Source organism: Thamnophis sirtalis, unplaced genomic scaffold (genome assembly GCF_051295495.1).
Source record: "Thamnophis sirtalis isolate CommonGarterSnake01/CBP01778 unplaced genomic scaffold, rThaSir2_p1.2 scaffold_1, whole genome shotgun sequence".
NCBI classification, from domain to species: Eukaryota; Metazoa; Chordata; class Lepidosauria; order Squamata; family Natricidae; genus Thamnophis; species Thamnophis sirtalis.
Window position 1 is genome coordinate 174,139,831 of NW_028261381.1, and position 20,988 is coordinate 174,160,818.

Consider the following 20,988-nt stretch of genomic DNA (forward strand, 5'->3'; position numbering starts at 1 on the left):
AATTGGCCTCTTTCCCCTGGCAAGGTGGGCGCTTCTCTGGATGAAGGCTGCTGAACCCTCAAGGCAGTAAAGCACAGGGAGTCCTCGACTTACAACAGTTCATTTAGTGACCGTTCGTAGTTACACCGACACTGAAAAAAGTTACCCTTATGACCATTTTCTACACAGAACAACTTCTGTAGCCTCCCCATAGTCATGGGACCAAGATTCAGACCCTTGGCAACTGGTTCCTACTTAACGACCGTTGCAGTGTTCCCCCATAGTCACGTGATTCACATTCGGATGCTTGACAGCTGACTCACAATTGTGACGGTCTCTGTGTCCCCGGGGTCACATGACCCCTTTTGGCGATCTTCCGGCCAGGAAGCCACCGTCACTTAACAAGCGTGTAACTAACTTATCAACTGCAGAGATTCATTTAACAAGGGAAAGGTCATAAGATGGGGCCAAAACCCGCTTAACAACTGTCTCATTTAACAACAAAAATTTGGGGCTCAATTGTGTTGGTGAGGCCTGACCTGTAGATTTTTTCCCGAAAGGAATGGTCCATACGAGCAGCAATAGACACATATCACTATAAGTATATAAATATATATAGGCAAAGGTACGGTACCGAGCCAAGTCATGGCCCGTCCCAGGGGTCCCCCCTCCATCTTCCACCCTGTCCAGTCCTGGGTTCAAGTCCCACCGTTGCTTCTGAAGGATCATTTCCAGCTAAACATCTGGGTTGAAAAACCTAAACCTGTTTCTTCTTTTTTTTTAAAGTGGGGGCGGGAGGCGAGGAAACGAATTCCCTTGGCTTGATCAGAATGGTATTTTTAAAAAAATCTCCCTCTCTATATATATTTGTGAGCTCTCCCTCCCCGTCTTGTTTGCTAAACTTTCTTTACAGGTTTTGGACATTAGAAAAAGAAAAAGAAAAGCTTATTTTAGCAGGGCCTTTCGGGGAGGAAAAGTACTTGTGGGTGTGGGTGGGGGAGGCGGGCTGTCGAGGGGCCAGACGGGACCAGCTGCCCTTTTTTCTTTCCAATGGCCCTCCTCCCCTCCTTTCTGCGAAAGCGAGGCCCTGGCGCCAGCAGCCTACGATGCCAAGCGGGGGGAAAAAACGGTCTGAAGTGGTCGCCACGCCACTCTGTATGTAGATATATATATTGACTTTGTATTAAAGGAAGATTGTCTGGAAAAGAAAAAAAAGAAAAACCACAAGGTGTTGGAAAAGGTGTTTATTTTGGGGTGGGTGAAAGGGGGCTGGGAGGGAGAGAGGGAGAAGGATGTGCCAAATTATAACCACGGGCAAAAAATATTCCAAGCGGTCAGCCAGACCACACTGGTCCTAGAATTGGGCAGAAACGTCCTTGCAACACTTCTTCCGTTGCTAAAACGGGGAGTTGGCTCGGGGGTCTCGGGGATTGCCGGAGCCCCTTGCAGAGAACGAGCAGGGTGGTTCCTTTCTCTGCCTGTGCCCCCCACTCCCACAAGCCAATTTGAGATTTTGCTGGCCTTTGTCTCAGGATGTGACGTTCTTCGTAAGTTGAGGCCCACGGCTGATCTACGAAACCTCTTGAGCGTCTCTGAACAAGCTTCCGCTCACCCCCTTGCCCACAGCCTCCAGACCCCCAGCTATGGGAATTCACCCGTTTGCCAGGAGGCCCTCCAACTCTAAATGTACCAAAAGGAATCTCCGGTTGTATAATATGCGTAAATTCCAAAAGAGGTGTGACCAGGATTAGCTCTAATCCTGGGATAACGTGTGGTGTGAAGGCATCTGACTGGTCAAATGAGAAGCTCGGCAGTACCTCTTTGTGGACTAGCGTCAACCTCAGCAACTTTTAAGAGTACAGACCCCCATCTCCCAGAATTCCCCAGCTGGCGTACTTCAAGGTGGGTGGACTCCAACTCCCAGAATTCCCCAGCCAGTATGCTTTAATTTAATTGAAGTCCAATTCCCAGAATCCCCCAGCCTATAACCTTGAAGATAGATAGGTGGAGTTCAATTCCTGGAATACCCCAGCCAGCTTGGTTTAAAAAATCTGGACTCCAACTCCCAGAATTCCCCAGCCAACAAACCTTGAAGATAGATAGGTGGACTTCCATTCCCAGAATTCCCCAGCCAACAAAACTTGAAGATAGATAGGTGGACTTCAATTCCCAGAATTCCCCAGCCAGCATGGTTTAAAATAGCTGGGCTCCAACTCCCAGAATTCCCCTGCCAACAACGGGTGGACTCCAACTCCCAGAATTCCCCCAGCCAGCATGCTGGCTGAGGGAATTCTGGAAGTTGAAGTCCACCCATCTTAAAATGGCAGAGGTTGAAAAAGATTGCCCTATAGGTTTGTGCCCCGTGCTCTGCTCAAACGTTGTGGTGCCAATATTGAATATAACATCAAATTCTTCTTTTTGCCAGCGAACCTCGAATTACTCACTACCAAAGTGGGCAGATTTATAATCTGACAGATCTAACAATCTGATTTTCATCCAGGTTGGGAACTCCGTCTGAATGCAACCTAGGTCAAAAACCTGGATTTAACAGGGCCTTCTGGCCCAGCCGGCCTGTTTGAGCTCTGCAAACAGTTCAAATAAATTTATTTTAATCCCCCAAAGGGACCGAGGGCTGTTGCAATCCCATCTTCCCTGGCTTTTATTTCCACCGTAACTGGAAAATGCGCGAAGGCATAATGTCAAGTTACCCAAACGGTATATTATTTTCCAGAAATTGGGACAGGGCCAAAGCAAGGAAGCATCAAATTCTCCAGGCTGTAAATTGTATTCCGGATAGTAAAATACAATTTTTTAGTATCAAAACTAATAATCCTGTGGATTAAAAACCGAAACAAAACATCTTTCGTGCTGCTGATACTAATAATGGCTTACTATATAGATAGTCCTCAACTTACGACCGCTTGCTTACTTCTGGTTTCCAGCAAGCCTTGTCCAGATAGTCCTCAACTTACAACAGTTCATTTAGTGACCGTTCAAAGTTAAAACAGCACTGAAAAAAAGTGACCTGGGACCATTTTTCAGAGTTACGACGACCATTGAAGCATCCCCAGGATCTCGTGATCAAAATTTGGGTGTCTGGAAACTGGTTCATACTGACGACCGTCGCTGTGTCCCAAGGTCCTGTGAACTTGGCTGAAAGTCAGACAGACACACTGACGGCTCCCCATCTGCACCTCTCCTTGCAATGCCATCTACATCCAGGGTTGGGATTCTACAGGTTCGGATTGGTTTGGGCGAACCTGTCAGAACCTCTCCATTAGATAATTAGGAAAGAAGACCACGAGACTCCATGAGTAGAAATCAAGTGTACTTTTACTAATTATAAATGATTAAAGGCATAGCGAAGCGAAGACTGACTATATAGGCGCGAAAGCGATTGATATATAGAATATCCCATTCCCCACCCCTTGGCATCACAGCTACAGTCCAATCATAATTCTCCCAAGTGTCAGGTGCGAGATAACTTCAAAAGGCATCACGAAGATGGAATGTCGGTGCCGTTAGTCCTGGCGGGAATCTCCTACGCATGCGTAGGCCGACAGGCAGCTGAGCTCCAGAACCTTCCTCCAGCACAATTAGTAACCCCTCCCAAATACCATGCCCTTCCTCCCCGTTTCATGGCAGCCGAAGCAACAGCAAAACAGAGGCTGACAGAACCAGTAGCTCCGACTATCAGCTGGGAGCGAACTGGTTCGCTCTGCTGATGAAGTGGGCCTGCCTAGTCACCCCTGCACTTTATTCACCTTTATCGTCTCAGCTGGGTCACGTGGCAGAGTGGAGTGCTGTGGCTCAGCTATTTTCCTCCCAAGCAGTAATGCAGAAGGTGCTTTTTCTCAAAACCGTGCCCCGCGCGATCACCAATCCGGTTGTTAAACCGGTAGGATCCCACCGCTGCCTATGTCCCATTGTTAGCCAAGCCTAATCCTTATCCTGCCATAAAAGGGTGTTTCCCCCTCTTCTTCTGACTCCAATCTCCTGTTCAGACGTGCGGGAAACTCGAGGCAGCCCACCCCACCCCAAATATCTCTTTCTTCTCCCCACTGCCTGGCCACAATCCAAGTCATTGGGGCTTCACCGTCGCGCGAGTTCTCTGAATGTCCCACCGGAGACACATCCACTTAGAAATCAACAGGCGTCGAGGGGAATCGAGGCTGTTCGAGTGGAACGGGTTCCCTTCAGGTCATCAAGACCAACCTTTTCTCTGGCGGGTGACTCCAAATTAGGGTTGGACTGGACTGCATGGCCTCAAGAGTTCTCCTGTGCCTCCCCACTTATGTCCTTGTGTAAAGAAAGGCTCTAAGGCAGTGGTGTCAAATTCAAAGCCCGGGGGCCAAATCCGGCCCGCGGGTGCTTAGATCCGGCCCACGGGGCTGCCCTGGAAACAGCAAAGGACCGGCCTGCAGTGCTTCTGCCAGCGAAAACGGAGCTCGGGAGCCCATTTCTGCTGGCAGAGCACTCGGCCACCACAGGCATCCCCAATACAAGTGACATCAAGCTGGCCACGCCCACCCTGGCCAAATCCATCCCAGCCTCCCCAAGGTCAAACACAACCCTGATGCAGCCCTCAATGAAATCGAGTTTGACTCCCCTGCTCTAAGGTTTTGAAGCCATCAGTCCTTTTCCCTTCTTCATTTTCACAAACAGGGCCGGCTGCCTTTTGGGCAGGCTGGCCATGCCCTTTTTCTCACCGGCCGCAGTGCAGCCCTTGAGCCGGTGCAGGCGAGTTTATATTATTTTCCCCCGACAAAGGTTGTTTGGCTGCCTTCTGCGCCTCAGGATTAATTCATGCCTTGGGTGATGCAGGCCCCGTAATATATTATCTCCGCAATGGATGCGAAGCAGCTGTTGCCGCTGTGACTTAGCCGGTGGACATGATGGAAGCCCCTGCCTCACGGATCAGGAATCCGCAATGCAATAAAGCCTGAGGAGTTGGAGGGGGCCAAGAGAGGACATCCGGCCGAGCCCCATAACTTTATATCCTGTTTAGACTCAGCACAATAAGCAAACTCTCAGCCACTGACATTAAGGACGAGAAATTCGAGTTTTCAAACACAACACTAGCGGAAATATAGGCTGCCCTTGACTTACGATGATAATTGAGTGCGGAATTACGGCCGTAAATTGCGCTGGTCTTATTCTTTCTTTCCTCCCTTCCTTGCTCCCTCCCTTCCTTTTCCCACTTTTTTCTTCCTTCTTTCCTTCCTTCTTTCCTTCCTTCTTTCCTTCCTTCTTTCTTTCCTTCTTTCTTTCCTTCCTTCCTTCCTTCCTTCCTTCTCCAGCATTCTTCTCCAGACATTATTTCAATAACTTTCAATAAGATTTTCATAATCTGAGAAGCCATCTGTTCCAGTCTGTAAATTCATAATCAGTTTTTAATTTTAGTATCGTATCTCAAGCCTCTTGGAGAGCCCAATTAATTCATGGGATACTCTCCTTCCTTCCTCCCTTCCTTCCCTCCCTCCTTTCTTCCTCCTTCCCTCCCTCCTTCCTTCCTTCCCTCCTTCCTTTCCTGCCTCCTTCCTTTCTTCTTCCTCCCTCCCTCCTTCCTTCCTCCTCCCTTCCCTTCTTCCTCCTTCCTCCCTCCTTCTTTCCCTCCTTCCTCCCTCCTTTCTTCCTTCCTCCTTCCTTCCCTCCTTCCTTCCCTCCTTCCTTTCCTTCCTCCTTCCTTTCTTCTTCCTTCCTTCCTCCTTCCCTCCCTTCCTTCCCTCCTTCCTTTCCTGCCTCCTTCCTTTCTTCTTCCTCCCTCCCTCCTTCCTTCCTCCTCCCTTCCTTCCCTCCCTTCTTCCTCCTTCCTCCCTCCTTCTTTCCCTCCTTCCTCCCTCCTTTCTTCCTTCCTCCTTCCTTCCCTCCTTCCTTCCCTCCTTCCTTTCCTGCCTCCTTCCTTTCTTCTTCCTTCCTTCCTCCCTCCTTTCTTCCTCCTTCCCTCCTTCCTTCCTTCCTTCCTCCCCGCCTCCTCTCCCTCCTTCCTTTCTTCCTTCCTCATTCATTAATTCATTCATTGGTGGATATTTTCAAGGCCAAAAGGCAAGACAACAAAATAAATAACTTTTATTTCAATATTATGATTTATTTAAAAAAAACAATAATATGAAACTCCCTCATTCATACCTAACAGGTAAGCTGAGTGTGCTTTAGGGCAACACTAACAAAACCCACATCACAGACAGTCCCTGAACTGACAATCACAATCAAACCCAAGATTCCTGTTGCTAAGCAGGACCGTTGTTAACTGAGCTTTGCCCCGTCTTACAACTTTTCTTGCCACGGCTGTTAAGTGAATCGCTCTGGTTGTTAAGTTAGTCACATGGTTGTTAAGTGAATCCAGCTTCCCCATTGACTCTGCTTGTCAGAAGGTCGCAAGAAGGGATCATGTGACCCCAGGACGCTGCCACCGTCATAAATATGAGTCAGTTGGCAAAAGTCGGAATTATTATCATGTGACCATAGGGATGCTGCCACGGTCGTAAGTATGAAAAATGATCCTGTCTCTTTTTTTGATGCCTTTGTCACTTCCAAACGGTCACTAAACAAACCGTCGTAAGTCAAGTCATCCGTTAACCACACATTAATCTTTCCACCCTTCACCCTTCAAATCAGAATTCCTTTCTCTTCTCTCTCAACCTCTCCCTGTTGTGGCTCAGGCTCAGGCCTCTGTCCTAACACGGCTCCTGGCCTCCCAGACTGGCGTGAAGATGGGCACAAGGCTTGGATACCCACAATCAGCTCAGGGTGCCAGCCTCTGTCTGGATGGCACGGCTGCCCTCGCCCTGAGATGAATTCAACCGGGCTGGTTTGAAAAGTCAACCTGTTAAAAAAACACCTCTCCTTACAGAGAGATTTGGTTCAGATCAAAGAATGACAGAAGGCCATTTATCTTTCGGATTATCCGTCAAGAGGAAAGGAAGAAGCAGGCAAGAAATATTCTGGAAGATTTCGGAAATGACATTTGGACGCCAGGAGGGGTCTTCTCCAGAGGTGGTTATTCAGCAGGTTCTGACCAGTTCCGGAGAACGAGTAGCGGAAATTTTGAGTAGTTTGTAGAACCGGCAAATACCACCTCTGGCTGGCCGTGCCCCCATCTAGTATCTGCCTCCCGAGTCCCAGCTGATCGGGAGGGAATGGGGATTTTGCAGTATCCTTCCCCTGCCATGCCCATCAAGTCACGCCCACCAAGCCACACCCACAGAACCAGTAGTAAAAAAATAATTCCACCACTTGGCCTATCCTTACGATGGTCAGAATGGAGCAAGGCATAGCTTTCCCTGTCACCCTCTATGGATGTTGGAGAAACAGAAAAAAAGAGTTGGAAGGGATCTTGGAGGTCTTCTAGTCCAGCCCCCCACTCAAGCAGGAGACCTTGTCCATTCCAGACAAACGGATGTTCGGTCTCTTCTTAAAGACCTTCAATGTTGGAGCACTAACAACTTCTGGAGGCAAGTTGTTTCACCGATTAATTGCCCCCACTGTTTCTCCTTAATTCCAGGTTGCTTCTCTCCTTGATTAGTTTCCACCCATTGCTTCTTGTTCTACCCTCAGGTGCCTAGGAGAATAGCTTGACCCCCTCTTCTTTGTGGCAACCCCTGAGATATTGGAAGACTGCTATCATGTCTCCCCTAATCCTTCTTTCTATTAAACTAGACATACCCAGTTCCTGCAACCGTTCTTCATATGTTTTAGCCTCCAGTCCCCTAATCCTCTTTGTTGCTCTTCTCTGCGCTCTTTCTAGAGTCTCTGCATCTTTTCCCTCTCCTTCCTTCCTTCCTTCCTTCCTTCCTTCCTTCCTTCCTTCCCTTTTTTCTTCATATGCCACCCATCTCGCTAGAAGCAACTCTAGGCAGCTTACAATCAGTAAAAGCAACAATATGAAACATTAAAACGTTGGGACGCTATTTGTCCTAAATTTCCCTTTTAAATGCCTCGTTTTCGCAAGGTAGCTCAGCTTCGGAGCTTCGCAGCCAGTAAATTTCCCCTCTTCCCCTCCCTCCCTCCCTCCCTCCTTCTCTCCCTCCCTCCCCCTCTCCTCCTGTCCCTCCCTCTCCCTCCCTTCCTTGTTGGCCATCAGGGGCAACAGCGAGAGATTTAGGGCGCCTCTTGGTTGCTCTCTAGACCCCCAGCGCATTTCTGCAGCCCAACTGGGAGACCTTTCCGAAAAAGAGATTCCCTCCCCCTTTTCTGTTCCTGCAAAGACCCTGTGCAACTCCTTGCCACAAGATAGGGTGAGCTCCAAATATTTATTTTATTTTGTATTTTATTTTACTTTTTTATTATTATTTTTATTTCTTGCTTCTAGAAACTCTGGAGCTTGTGCAACTCCTTGCCACAAGATCTGGCGAGCTGCAGATATTTCTTTTATTTCACTTATCATTTTATTTCCTGCTTCTGGAAACAGGAGCTTTTATTTTATTCATACACAGTCCATCGCCCTGGGTAAGAAGAGGTCTCTTGGCCTGCGGGAATGTGGGGGGGATTGTTTCATTGCCACTTGAGTGCCAGCCACTTTCTCATGGCACCTTTGTCTTTGTCACCCACAGGATCTCCTTGTGGCCTCCCTTCCCAAATATAAAAATTGTATGGGTTGACCTTATTCCTAATAGGGGTGGGGGGAAAGGGACTGTCGGTCCAGAGAGAGGGCCCAGGGAGAGTTGAGATGGCACCCACATGTGGAGTTTGAAACCCCAGCCAGTTTTTTGTGGCTTTACAAAGCAGGGAGGACTGGAATACAGGTCTCTCCTAGTGCAGCCCCCCTGCCCCGCCCCGCCTCTCCGCCCCAGAGTGTGACAAGCAAGGGAGGCTTTTGAAGACAGGAGTCCCTGCAGACCAGAGGAGGAGCTGGGCTGAGTAGAGTTTTCTGACATTCGTTTTTTTCTCCCACCTGGTCTCCCTTGTACAAGATTACAGGAAAATGAAAATAGAAAAGCAATTATCTTAGGGAAGGAAGGGGGGGGGGGGAGGACCACTGCCAAGCTGCCTCCAAGGCCTCTCCAAAAAATGAAAAAGTTGAGGAAGGAGACAAGAGACAGATGGTGGTAGGGAAGGGAAGGGATGGGAGGGAGGGAGGAAAGAAGAAAAGGAAAAAAGGAAAGGAAAAAGAATGAAAAGAAAGAAAGAGAGAAAGAAAGGATTAATAGGAAGAAAGGAAAAAGGGAAGGAGAGGAAAGGAGGGAGGAAGAAATGGATGGAAGGAAAAGGGAGGGAGGGAGGAAAGAGAAAGAAAGAAATGAAAAAAGATTAATAGGAGAGAGGAAGAAAGGAAAAAGGGAAGGAGAGGAAAGGAGAGAAAAGGAGGGAGGGAGGAAGGACAGTATCCCATGAATTAATTGGGCTCTACAAGAGGCTTGAGATGCAATGCTAAAATTAAAAACTGATTATGAATTTACGGAAGAGAACTGGGGGCTTCTGTGATGATGAAATGGCCGTTATTGAAATAATGTCTGGAGAAGGAGGCTGGATCAGGTCCCTCGACAGCCCCACCAAGTCGACCAGGCCAGGAAGGCTGGAGGGGGGGGGGGGGGCTTGGGGTTGAGGTGGGCTCCATATCCTGCAGTCTTCTTTTCTCCTCACACCCATTAATCCTTTCTCCTTTTCTTTCTTTCTTTCTTTCTTTCTTTCTCTTTCTTTCTTTACCTCCTTCCCTCCCCTTCCTTCCTTCCTCTTCTTCCCCTTTTCCTTTCTTCCTCACTCCTAATCCTTTCTCCTTTTCTTTCTCTTTCTTTCTTAATTTCTTTTTTTCTTTTCTTTCCTTCCTCTCTCCCTCTCCCTTCCTTCCCCATCAAATATTTGTATTCCTTCCTTCGTTTGTTTCTTCCTTCCTTTGTTTGTTCCTTCCTTCCTTCTTCTCTCCTCTCCTTCCATTTTTCTTTCCTTCTCTCTCCCGTTAAGCCTTTCTCCTCTTCTGTCCTTTCCTTTTATTACTCCTTTCTACTTTGTCCTTTTTATTCCATCCCTCCCTTCCTTTCCTCCCTTCCTGCACATAGAAGGAAAAACCAGATTTACAGCCCTGAAGAGGTTCTGGGGAAGCTGAGGGAAGATCCAGATTAACCATCCCAGGCAGAGGGGGTGGGGAGGAAAAGGAGGAGGCCCCCGAATCCCTCCATCCATGCCACATAATTCTGCCATGCTGTTAGAAGGAAGGCGGAGAACGCAGGAGCCCAACACGGAGGGAATACAAATGCAAAATTCCTGCTCTCTCCCTGCAACATATAACACCTTCCCCCTTTTGAAAATAAATAAATATTATATATATTTGAACCTGAGACGCTGCAAAGACTCTTAACTCTCCAGTTCCTTTTTTTATGGGGGAATCTCTGGAGGCCCCCAAGGACCCATATTTCTTACGGTGTCTTCTTAGACAAAAGGGGGGAAACACACACACACACACACACACACACCAGCAGCTTGTGAGTCATTGATTCTGTGCTCCGCCTGCAGCCAGGAAAACAAAGAGAAATTTAAAAAAGGATGGGAAAACATCTGGATTCTTTGCAGGGATCAGTGAACAGCCCTGATTGGCTCCCTAATTGGTTGCTAGCTGGACTCTCAGCCGGATGGGTAGAGCTGTTGGGGGGGGGGGGATGTACAGGTGGTTCTCAATTTAACAGCCAGGAACGACTGGGGCATTCTGGGAGTTGAAGTCCACCTGTCTTAAAAAGTACAAGTTCATAAAAAATGTGGTTTAGTTCCAAGGCACTCTGTCAAACATGAATCCAGTAGCAGGAGGTTCCAGAGATCCCCCCCCCTCTACAGGCTGGGGCATTCTGGGAGTTGAAGTCCACTCGTCTTAAAAGAGGCTGAGTTCACAAAAACAATGTTTTAGTCCCAAGGCGTTCTTGTCAAACAGGAGTCCAGTGGCAGGGAGTTCCAGGACTTTTCTCTATAGCAGTGTTTCTCAACCTTGGCAACTTGAAGATGTCTGGACTTCAAGTCCCAGAATTCCCCAGCCAGCGAATGCTGGCTGGGGAATTCTGGGAGTTGAAGTCCAGACATCTTCAAGTTGCCAAGGTTGAGAAACATTGCTCTATAGGCTGAGGGATTCTGGGAGCTGAATTCCACCTGTCTTAAAGGGGCCAAGTTCAAAAAAAACCAATGTTTTAGTCAAATACAGGGTATCCCCAACTTATAAGCACAATTGACCTCGACATTTCTGTTGCCAAGCGAGAAATTGTTTTGTCCCGTTTTACGACTTTTCTTACCACATTTGTCGAGGGATTCACTGCCGTTGTGAAATTAGTAACCCGGTTGTTAAGTGAATCTGGCTTCCCCGTTGACTTTGCTTGTCCGAAGGTGGTCAAAGCGGATCCAGTGACCCCGGGATACCGCAACCGTCGTAAATGTGAGTCAATTGTCAAGCATCCGAATGTAAATCACGTGACGTGGGGATGCTGCAATGGTCATAACTGTGAAAATCGGTCATAAGTCCCCTTTTTAAATGTTGCTGTGACTTCAAATGGTCACTGAGCAAAATGTTGTAAGTTGCAGATTCGTATGAATCCAGTGGAGTGAAGTTCCAGAGACCTTTACCTGTAGACTGAGGAATTCTGGGAGTTTGAAGTCCACCTGTCTTAAACGGGGCTGACTTAAAAACAACAACAGTGGTTAAGGTACTCCTGGTGTGAGCCCCCAGCGGCCAGCAAAGCTGGCTGCAGATTCGGAGAGTGAGGAGGTTGGGGAGGAAGATGGGCCAGTCCTGGAGTCTGGGGAAGGCTCTGATGAGGGCTCTGTGTCGGAGGCAGAGAGGGGGCCAGAGCCGTCTGACAGTTATCGGCTGCCTTCGGAGTCAGACATCAGTGAGGCAGAAGAACAGCTGGAGCCTGTTCCCAGTGTGCGCATGCACAGAGTTGCCAGACAAAGGGAACAGCTAAAGAACAGGGGTCCACTTGGGAGTAAAGCCACAGGTGGACGGTGAATGGCCCCTCCCAGAGGGAATAAAAGAGGAGTGAAAGGGGAGTGGAGTTTGCGGGAGACAGAATTAGTTCGCTTAATTGGTTCGTGACTCTCCGAGGCTCCTTGCCAAGTTCTGCAGATCTCGGCCTGGCAGCTCTCCAAGCCAGATAAGGTCTGTGACCGTAAATCCTCCCTTGAAAGACTTTGCTGGAGGTGAAGGAGCAAAATTTACAGTCAATGAATAAAAGGGGTTTTTTGACAGGACAAGGAGTTGGCTTCATGCTCTCGGGAAACCTTGCTCAGAACAACTCCAAGATACTCTGTCAAATGTGAATCCAGTGGCAGGAAGTTCCAGAGATGTTTTCAGTGGCTGGGAAATTCTGGGAGTTGAAGTCTCCCCCCCTTTTTTTAAAGGGGCCAAATTCAAAAAACAGATGGCAGCCTAGTCATCCTTTTTCTTTCCAATTACTGAATGTGAAAGCTGCGGTTCACGAAAACCAGATTGCCTCTGCATAAAATTTGTGAGTCGGAGTAACAGACGGGGGGGTGCCTTTCCTTCCACACCCCCTTCGTTCCACCTGGCCTGCCTTTCTTTTTAATTAAAATAATAATAACTCCCTCTCACCCAGGAATGTTTCCTAACTAACCTGAAACAGCCCAATTTTCTCATCTAAATAAAGTTTAAATTCTCCTTCTCCCCCACCCCCACCCCAAATGGGGGAGGAGGAGGAGGGGGCCAAGATAACTAATTATATCTCGGGCATGTCAGATCTAAATCACATAATTAAGGTGGAAGTTTGCACCTCTCCTCGCCCAGCCCAGAAAAAAAACAGACTACACAAATTCTTATCTCATTACACTTTAATTAAGAATTATGTTCCGGCATCATCTTTTTAATTATCGCAGACCCCCATCGAAGAGTTTCTAATCTTCTCCTTCCTCCCTGCTGGCCTCTGTTTATTTATTTTGCCAAGACGGGGTGATGCACCTTGAGACGGTCGCTAAATGAATTTTCCAGTGGGTGGGGAGGGGGGGCGGGGAGGGGGGAGATAATGAAATCCATCCTGCTGATTTAGAAAAGGAAAATGCGGGAAAGAAAAGGAGTACAATATGGAGAAGAGGAGGTTTGAGTCTTCCTCTCATTCTCTTCAACCTCTACATGAAGTTTCTAGGAGGGGGCATCCATCCATCCGTCTCTCCATCCATCCATCCATCCATCCATCCATCCATCCATCCATCCATCTATGTCTCTCCATCCATCCATCCATCCATCCATCCATGTCTCTCCATCCATCCATCCATCCATCCATCCATCAATCCATCCATCCATGTCTCTCCATCCATCCATCCATCCATCCATCCATCTATGTCTCTCCATCCATCCATCCATTCTTCCATCTGTCTCTCCATCAATCCATCTCTCCATGAATCAATCAATCCATCCATCTCTTTATCTATCCATCCATCTATCCATTCTTCAAACTTTTCATCCATCCATGACTCTCCATCTATCCATCCTTCCACCTACCCACCATCCATCCATCCATCCATCCATCCATCCATCCATCCATCCTCCTGCCCATCCATCCATCCATGTCTCTCCATCCATCCATTCATTCTTCCAACTGTCTCTCCATCAATCCATCTCTCCATGAATCAATCCATCCATCTCTTTATCCATCCATCCATCTATCCATTCTTCAAACTTTTCATCCATCCATCCATGACTCCATCTATCCATCCTCACGCCCACCCACCATCCATCCATCCATCCTCCTGCCCATTCATCCATCCATGTCTCTCCATCCATCCATTCATTCTTCCAACTGTCTCTCCATCAATCCATCTCTCCATGAATCAACCCATCCATCCATCTCTTTATCCATCCATCCATCCATCTATCCATTCATCAAACTTTTCATCCATCCATCCATCCATCCATCCATGATTCTCCATCTATCCATCCTCCCACCCGCCAACCATCCATCCATCCACCTGCCCATCCATCCATCTCTTTATCCATCCATCCATCCATCCATCCATCCATGTCTCTCCATCCATCCATTCATTCTTCCAACTGTCTCTCCATCAATTCATCTCTCCATTAATCAATCCATCCATCCATCTCTTTATTCATCCATCCATCTATCCATTCTTCAAACTTTTCATCCATCCATCCATGACTCTCCATCTATCCATCCTCATGCCCACCCACCCACCATCCATCCATCCATCCTCCTGCCCATTCATCCATCCATGTCTCTCCATCCATCCATTCATTCTTCCAACTGTCTCTCCATCAATCCATCTCTCCATGAATCAACCCATCCATCTCTTTATCCATCCATCCATCCATCCATCTATCCATTCATCAAACTTTTCATCCATCCATCCATCCATCCATGATTCTCCATCTATCCATCCTCCCACCCGCCAACCATCCATCCATCCACCTGCCCATCCATCCACCTCTTTATCCATCCATCCATCCATCCATCCATCCATCCATCCATCCATCCATCCATCCATGTCTCTCCATCCATCCATTCATTCTTCCAACTGTCTCTCCATCAATCCATCTCTCCATGAACCAATCCATCCATCCATCTCTTTATCCATCCATCTATCCATTCATCAAACTTTTCATCCATCCATCCATGATTCTCCATCTATCCATCCGCCCGCCCGCCGAGCATCCATCCATCCTCCTGCCCATCCATCCATCTCTTTATCCATCCATCTTTCCATCCATCCAACCATCCATCTTTTCATTGATCCATCCATCCATCTGCCTGTCCATCTATCCATCCTCCACTCCTCTCCTCTTTAAAGGGTCAAAGTTGAGAAACACTGAAATAGAAGGAGATAGTTAACAACATGTTTTTTTTTTTTTAGATGATCAGAAAAATCAGGAAAATATGCCTTAACATAGCAAGAGAGACATCATGGAGAGAGCTAATGGAAACAAATTAGGTTAATGGAAAGACTGAAACTACTTAAAGGAGATAATTGACAGGAGTGTATGCAGAGAGAGAGGAATCGTGAAGAAATTGTGCTAGAAAGTGAGCTACAATAGGTGTTCTGCCAACCCCTGGCCTGTGAATAAACCAGAACACAGGCTTGGCTGTTTGCCACTGTTCAATTACTGAGATAACGAATCCTTTGGCTGAGGGCCCAGGCAACTCACATTCAATAGAATCGCTTGGCAGCAACCCAGATAGTTCAAATGAAGCAACACAGATAATCCCAAAAACAGACACGGCTAGAATACAGACAGATTTTCTTAGCTACTAGTTCAAACGGTTGTTTCCTGCAAATGTCCCCTCCCAACGCCTCACTTATAAACTCTCTTGGGAGGGGCCAATCCACAACCACCTGTGCTTAATCATCTTCTGTGAATCTGCCTATGGAGTTGCTGCTTCCGTTTCTCAGCCCTTCTCAATCGAGCATCAGGGACAAACTGCCTCTGATCCTCCCCACTGCTCCATGCCTCAGGCGCCTCCTGCTGGCCAACCAGCCTCTCTGGTCCCTGCTCTGAGTCTGAACCCTGCCCAGGGTCCTCCACATCTTCCAGGGCAGACTCATATGGTTCCTCGTTATCCGAGTCCATCAGCAGCTCAACCGGATCCTGCTGGGCCACAACACTATCCCTCACCACAGGGCCCTTCTCCTGGGTCTGACGCTCAGGGTGCGGCCTCGAGGGATATTGTGCATGATAGGCTTGCACTAAAGCAGGTCGTGCACATCCGTCGCATCGGCCCAAGTCCCCCCGTCCAGCCCATCGTCCGTCCAGTCCACCAAGTACTGGAATTGTCCCTTTAGCCATCTCGAGTCCCGGATCCGGGCCACTTCGTGCGTAAGCTGCTTCTCTGCCTCACGCGGTGACAGCTGGGGCGGAGAAGGTGGGCGGAGAGGACAAGCCGACCGCTCAGGACCAGGAGCGAGCGATGGAACACTGGGTGCACTCACATCGAGCGTGGCAGGGTCAGGCGATAGGCCACCGGATTGACGATGGCCTCCACCGGGAACGGCCCAAGGTAACTTCTTAGCCGGCCTGTGGGATGGAAGGTGCCACGTGGACGGCCACACGCGATCTCCCACAGCCAACTCCGGCAGTGCACACCGAGACCTGTCTGCCACCCTCTTGCCGAGGTGGCGCAGTGGTTAGGGTGCAGTACTGCAGGCCACTTCAGCTGACTGTTATCTGCAGTTCAGCGGTTCAAATCTCACCGGCTCAAGGTTGACTCAGCCTTCCATCCTTCCGAGGTGGGTGAAATGAGGACCCAGACTGTGGGGGCGAATATGCTGACTCTGTAAACCGCTTAGAGAGGGCTGAAAGCCCTATGAAGCGGTAGATAAGTCTAACTGCTATTGCTATTGCTATTGTAGTCCTCTTTGGCTTGATTCAGATAGCAGCACACCACTTCTCTGTTGCTGCGCCGGCCCTATGGAACGATCTACCCGCAGAGATCCGGACCCTTCCCACTCTCCCGGCCTTCCGTAAAGCCGTTAAGACCTGGTTGTTCCGGCAGGCCTGGGGCTGTTGATGGATATCCAGCCCCCGCTTAGATGTAATGGATGGTGTGAATTTTTAATATTGTATTTTTCTATTTTTAAATTTAAACTGTTTCTGTCTTGCTGTGAGCCGCCCAGAGTCCCGATGGGAGTGGGCGGCATACAAATTTTAATAAACCTTAAAACCTTAAACGTGGTCGACCGGCTGGAGCTCCGAAAGGAAGTTCTGCGCCTATATGTTTGAGCCTCGGTCCTCTCATCATCCTGGTTGCTCTTCTCTGCTCTCTTTCTAGAGTCTCCACATTTTTTTTTTATAGTGTGGTGACCAAAACTGGATGCAGTATTCTAGGTGTGGCCTTACTAAGGCTTTATAGAGTGGGATTAGTACCTCCCTTGATCTTGATTGTATCCCTCTGTTTAATGCAATTTAGGATTGTGGCAGCTTTTTTGACTGCCTGTATTTTATCTGGCTGACCAAAAGCCCACACGGAATTCGAAAAAATGCCTACTTGTAACCCCAATGGAGCCCTTCCTTCCTTCCTTTCCTTCCTTCCTTCCTTCCTTCCTTCCTTCCTTCCTTCCTTCCTTCCTTCCTTCCTTCCTTCCTTCCTTCTGGCTGCTTTGAAAGCATCAAGAGGGAGGCAGGAACCTCCCCCAAAGGGGCTTGGATCTTCTCCCCCCCCCCAATTCCTTCCTCACCGAACTTCCCAGATAAATGGGATTGCTGGAGCTTGTGTCTTTCTTTCTTTCTCTTTCTTTCTTTCTTTCTTCTTTCTTTCTTTCTTTCTTTCTTTCTTTTTTCTTCCCTCCCTCCCAATTGCCTTTCCTTTTGTGAGGTGTCTTTCGGATAAGCGAGGCTTCAATAAGCCCAACCAGCGTTCGCTTGAAGCTTGAAAGAAGAAAATATCTTTTTTTAAGAGCCCCCTTTCACCGTTCGCAGAGGGAATTCCCAGAGATGAATAAAAGGTATCTCCCTCTCCCCCTCCTCTCCCTCTCTCTCTTACACACACACCAGTGGTGGGGATTCAAAAACTTTTACTATGGGTTCTGTGGGTGTGGCTTGGTGGGCGTGGCATGGTATGGTGGGTGTGGCTTGATGGGGGCATGGCAGGGGAAGGATACTGCAAAATACCCATTCCCTCCCCATCAGCTGGGACTCAGGAGACAGAGAATAGATGGGGGCAGGGCCAGCCAGAGGTGGTATGTACCAGTTCTCCGAACTACCCAAAATGTCCGCTACCGGTTCTCCAGAACCTGTTAGAACCTGCTGAATACCATCTTTGACACACATACCCACTCACTCACAATGCAAGGGATCCCCCTGAATTGTCACCCCTCCCTTCAAGCTTCATTTAATGTGAGGATTGGAGGGTCAACTGTGGAGGAGAGGAGATCTAAGGGCTCCCTAACAGCCCCTGCCCTTCTTCTGATGCCTCCGTGTTGCTGTTCTGAGTTACAGCATCTACTCGGGTTCCAGGGCTGTTGTGTTAATTCTCTGTTGTATGAGAGACAGGGAGGGAGAAACAGGAGGGGGGAGGGAAAAAAGAGAGAAAGGGAAAAGAAAAAAAAGAGGGAGAAAGTAAAAATAAGAGAAAGAGACAAATGAAAAAGGGAAGGAAAGAGGGAGGGAAATGAATGGGAGAGAAAAACAGGAAGGGACAAAACAGAAGGGGGAAGGGAGGAAGGAAGGAAGGAAGGAAGGAAGGAAGGAAGGAAGGAAGGAAGATGGGAGAAAAACAGGAAGGGAAGAAAAGGAGTTGGAGTCAGAAGGAAGAAAGATGGATGTTAGAAAGTGACAGGAAGGAAAGAAGACAGATAGATGGGAAGGAAAGAAGGAAGACGGGAGGGAGGGAGGGATGGAAGGAAGATGGATGTTAGAAAGAGACTGGAAGGAAGGAGGATGGGAGGAAGAAGGAAGAAAGGAAGATGGATGTTAGAAAGAGACTGGAAGGAAGGAGGATGGGAGGAAGAAGGAAGAAAGGAAGATGGATGTTAGAAAGAGACAGGAAGGAACGCAGATAGATGGGAAGGAAAGAAGGAAGACGGGAGGGAGGGAGGGAAGGTGGATGTTAGAAAGAGACAGGAAGGAAGGAAGATGGGAGGAAGAAAGAGGGAAGGAAAGAGATGAATGGGAGAAAGAGAGACACGCACAGAAAGGAAGGGAGCTCCATCTGTGGCACACCGAAAGACGAATCCACTTGTTACTCCACCTGCTTTCTCTCTGGTCCAGCCCAGGACAGGAGAGGCAGAGCAACCCTCTCCGTTGTCCATGGAAAAATTATTCTAACATTCCCCCTGGAAGAGAGAGGGAAAGCGAGTAGCCCAGCCAGCCCCTCAACACCAGCGTTGCTGTTTCAAGCCTGTCACCCAACTAAGGGGGCACAGGAGGAGAGGGGTGGCATGGTGGGGGGGGGGAGAAAGAGAAGGGCAAACACACCATTTAAATTCAAGGGGCTGAACGGATACAAGATTAGTGGCATCCTATGAAATTGGGCTCCCTTAATTACCTTCGGAATATCAGTCCTGCCAAGCAAAGCAGAGGGAAAATGGAGATAAATCCACACCCAAGCTGCCTACCGCTTCATCTTTTAAAGGCAATTAACTCTTAGTTATTAGCTTTTAATTAGGGAATAATAATGACACCATTAATACAGTTTATTAAACTTGTCAGGAGGCAGCTGTTCCAAACAGATTTTGTTATCAGATCCTGGCAGATTTTTTTTTCTTTGGGGGTGGGGAAGAATGTTGGGGCTTACTTCAATTTATAGCGATTTAATTTATAGAAGGGAGGGAGGGAGGGAGGGAGAGGGAAGACGGAGGGGCCGCCCGGAGGGATTGGAGGGGGCGGCGACGGGAAGCATGAAGAACGCAAAAGGCAGCTTGATGGAAAGGTAAAGCAAAGGAGACCCCCCCCTCCTCGAATGGTATGGTTGTTGTGTGTTTTAAATTTTGTATTGTTATGTTCGTCTTTTTATCCCCGTGTCTGTATCCCCTTCCCTGACTGAATTGTGAGCCGCCCTGAGTCCCCTTTGGGGAAAAGGGTGGCATATAAATGTAATAAATTCAATCCAATCTAAATCCAAGAATGCAAAAACGGTTTTGTTTCCCAAAAAAGGTGACCTAAGATACAGGGTAAGGGGGTGTCAAACTCAAGGCCCGGGAGCTGGACTCTGCTGGGTTCCTTCAGGTCATCAAGACCAACCCTTTCTCTTGCGGGTGATGCCAAGTGAGGGTTGGACTCCGTGGCCTCAAGAGTCTTCCCCTGCCTCCTCTCTTAGGTCCTTGTGTAAAGAAAGCCTCTAAGGCAGGTGATAAATCGCAGTGATAAAATCGCGGCGCTAAAGCCGCGACGTCATCACCGCGCGTCATCACTGCCGCGACAACAGCGCGGCAACAGAAGGGCGCTTTAAAACAGCGCCGCGGCAGAAAGCCGACTTCAATTAAGGTAAGGGTTAGGATTAGGTTTAGGGTTTGTTTTAGGGTTAGGTTTAGGGTTAGGGTTAGGTTTAGTGTTAGGTTTAGCGTTAGGTTTAGCGTTAGGTTTAGCGTTAGGTTTAGGGTACTGAGTGCTTGGGAATGCGCGGATTTGCCCTCCGCGATTATGTCAGCGTGGTAGGGTCACGTTTTTCCTTAGCGCTTAGAACGGGGCGAATTAGTCTTCGCGCTTATGTCTCCGCGGATAAGGGCTTCACGGATTTGTGGTGGAACCAAACTCAAGGCCTGGGGGCTGGATCCAGCCCGCGGGGGAGAGGGGGCGCTTAGATCTGGCCCGCGGGCTGCCCTGGAAACAGAAGGACTGGTCTGCGGTGCCTCTGCCAGTGAAAAGTCAGCTGGGGAGGTCCGTGGAGCTTCCGAGCTCCATTTTCACTGGCAAGAGGTATGCAGGAGGCTGTTGCAGCCGAAAACGGAGCTCGGAGCTTGTTTTCGCTGGCAGAATGTTCGGGCCACCCACGTGAGTGACACGGATCTGGCCACGCCCACCCCAGCCACGCCCACCTTGGCCCCCAGAGGTCAAGCACAACCCCTGCTGCGGCCCTCAACGACATCGAGTTTGCCACCCCTGGTGTAGAGAGAACAAAAATTGGGACGTCCGACTTAGAACCGGAAATGTTGTTGATGGACGTAAAAACCTAAGTTTCGTGTGAGGCACGTCTGGCAGGATAGGTAGTCCTCAATTTACAACAGTTCGTTCAGTGACCATTTGAAGTTATGACATTGAAAGAAGTGGTTTATGACCTCATAATTATGACCGTTGCAGCCTGTGATCAAAATTCAGACTGTCTTGCATTTATGACGGTTGCCGTGTCGGATTCACTTAACTGGACAACAGCCATGATTCACTTAATTACTGTGTAGTAACACAGCTGTGGCTTCCCCATTGACTTTGCTCATCAGTAGGTCGCAAAAGGAGACACTGCAAACCATCCTAAGAACAAGCCAGTTGCCAAAGAAGTCAAATTCTGATCATCTGACAATGTAACTTCGGTCATGAGGAACCCAGGAACTTGTTTTCAGCGCCTTTGCAACTTTGGTCACTAAATGACCTGTTGTAAGTCAAGGACTTCCTATGGTAGACCTGGGAGACCAGTTGCT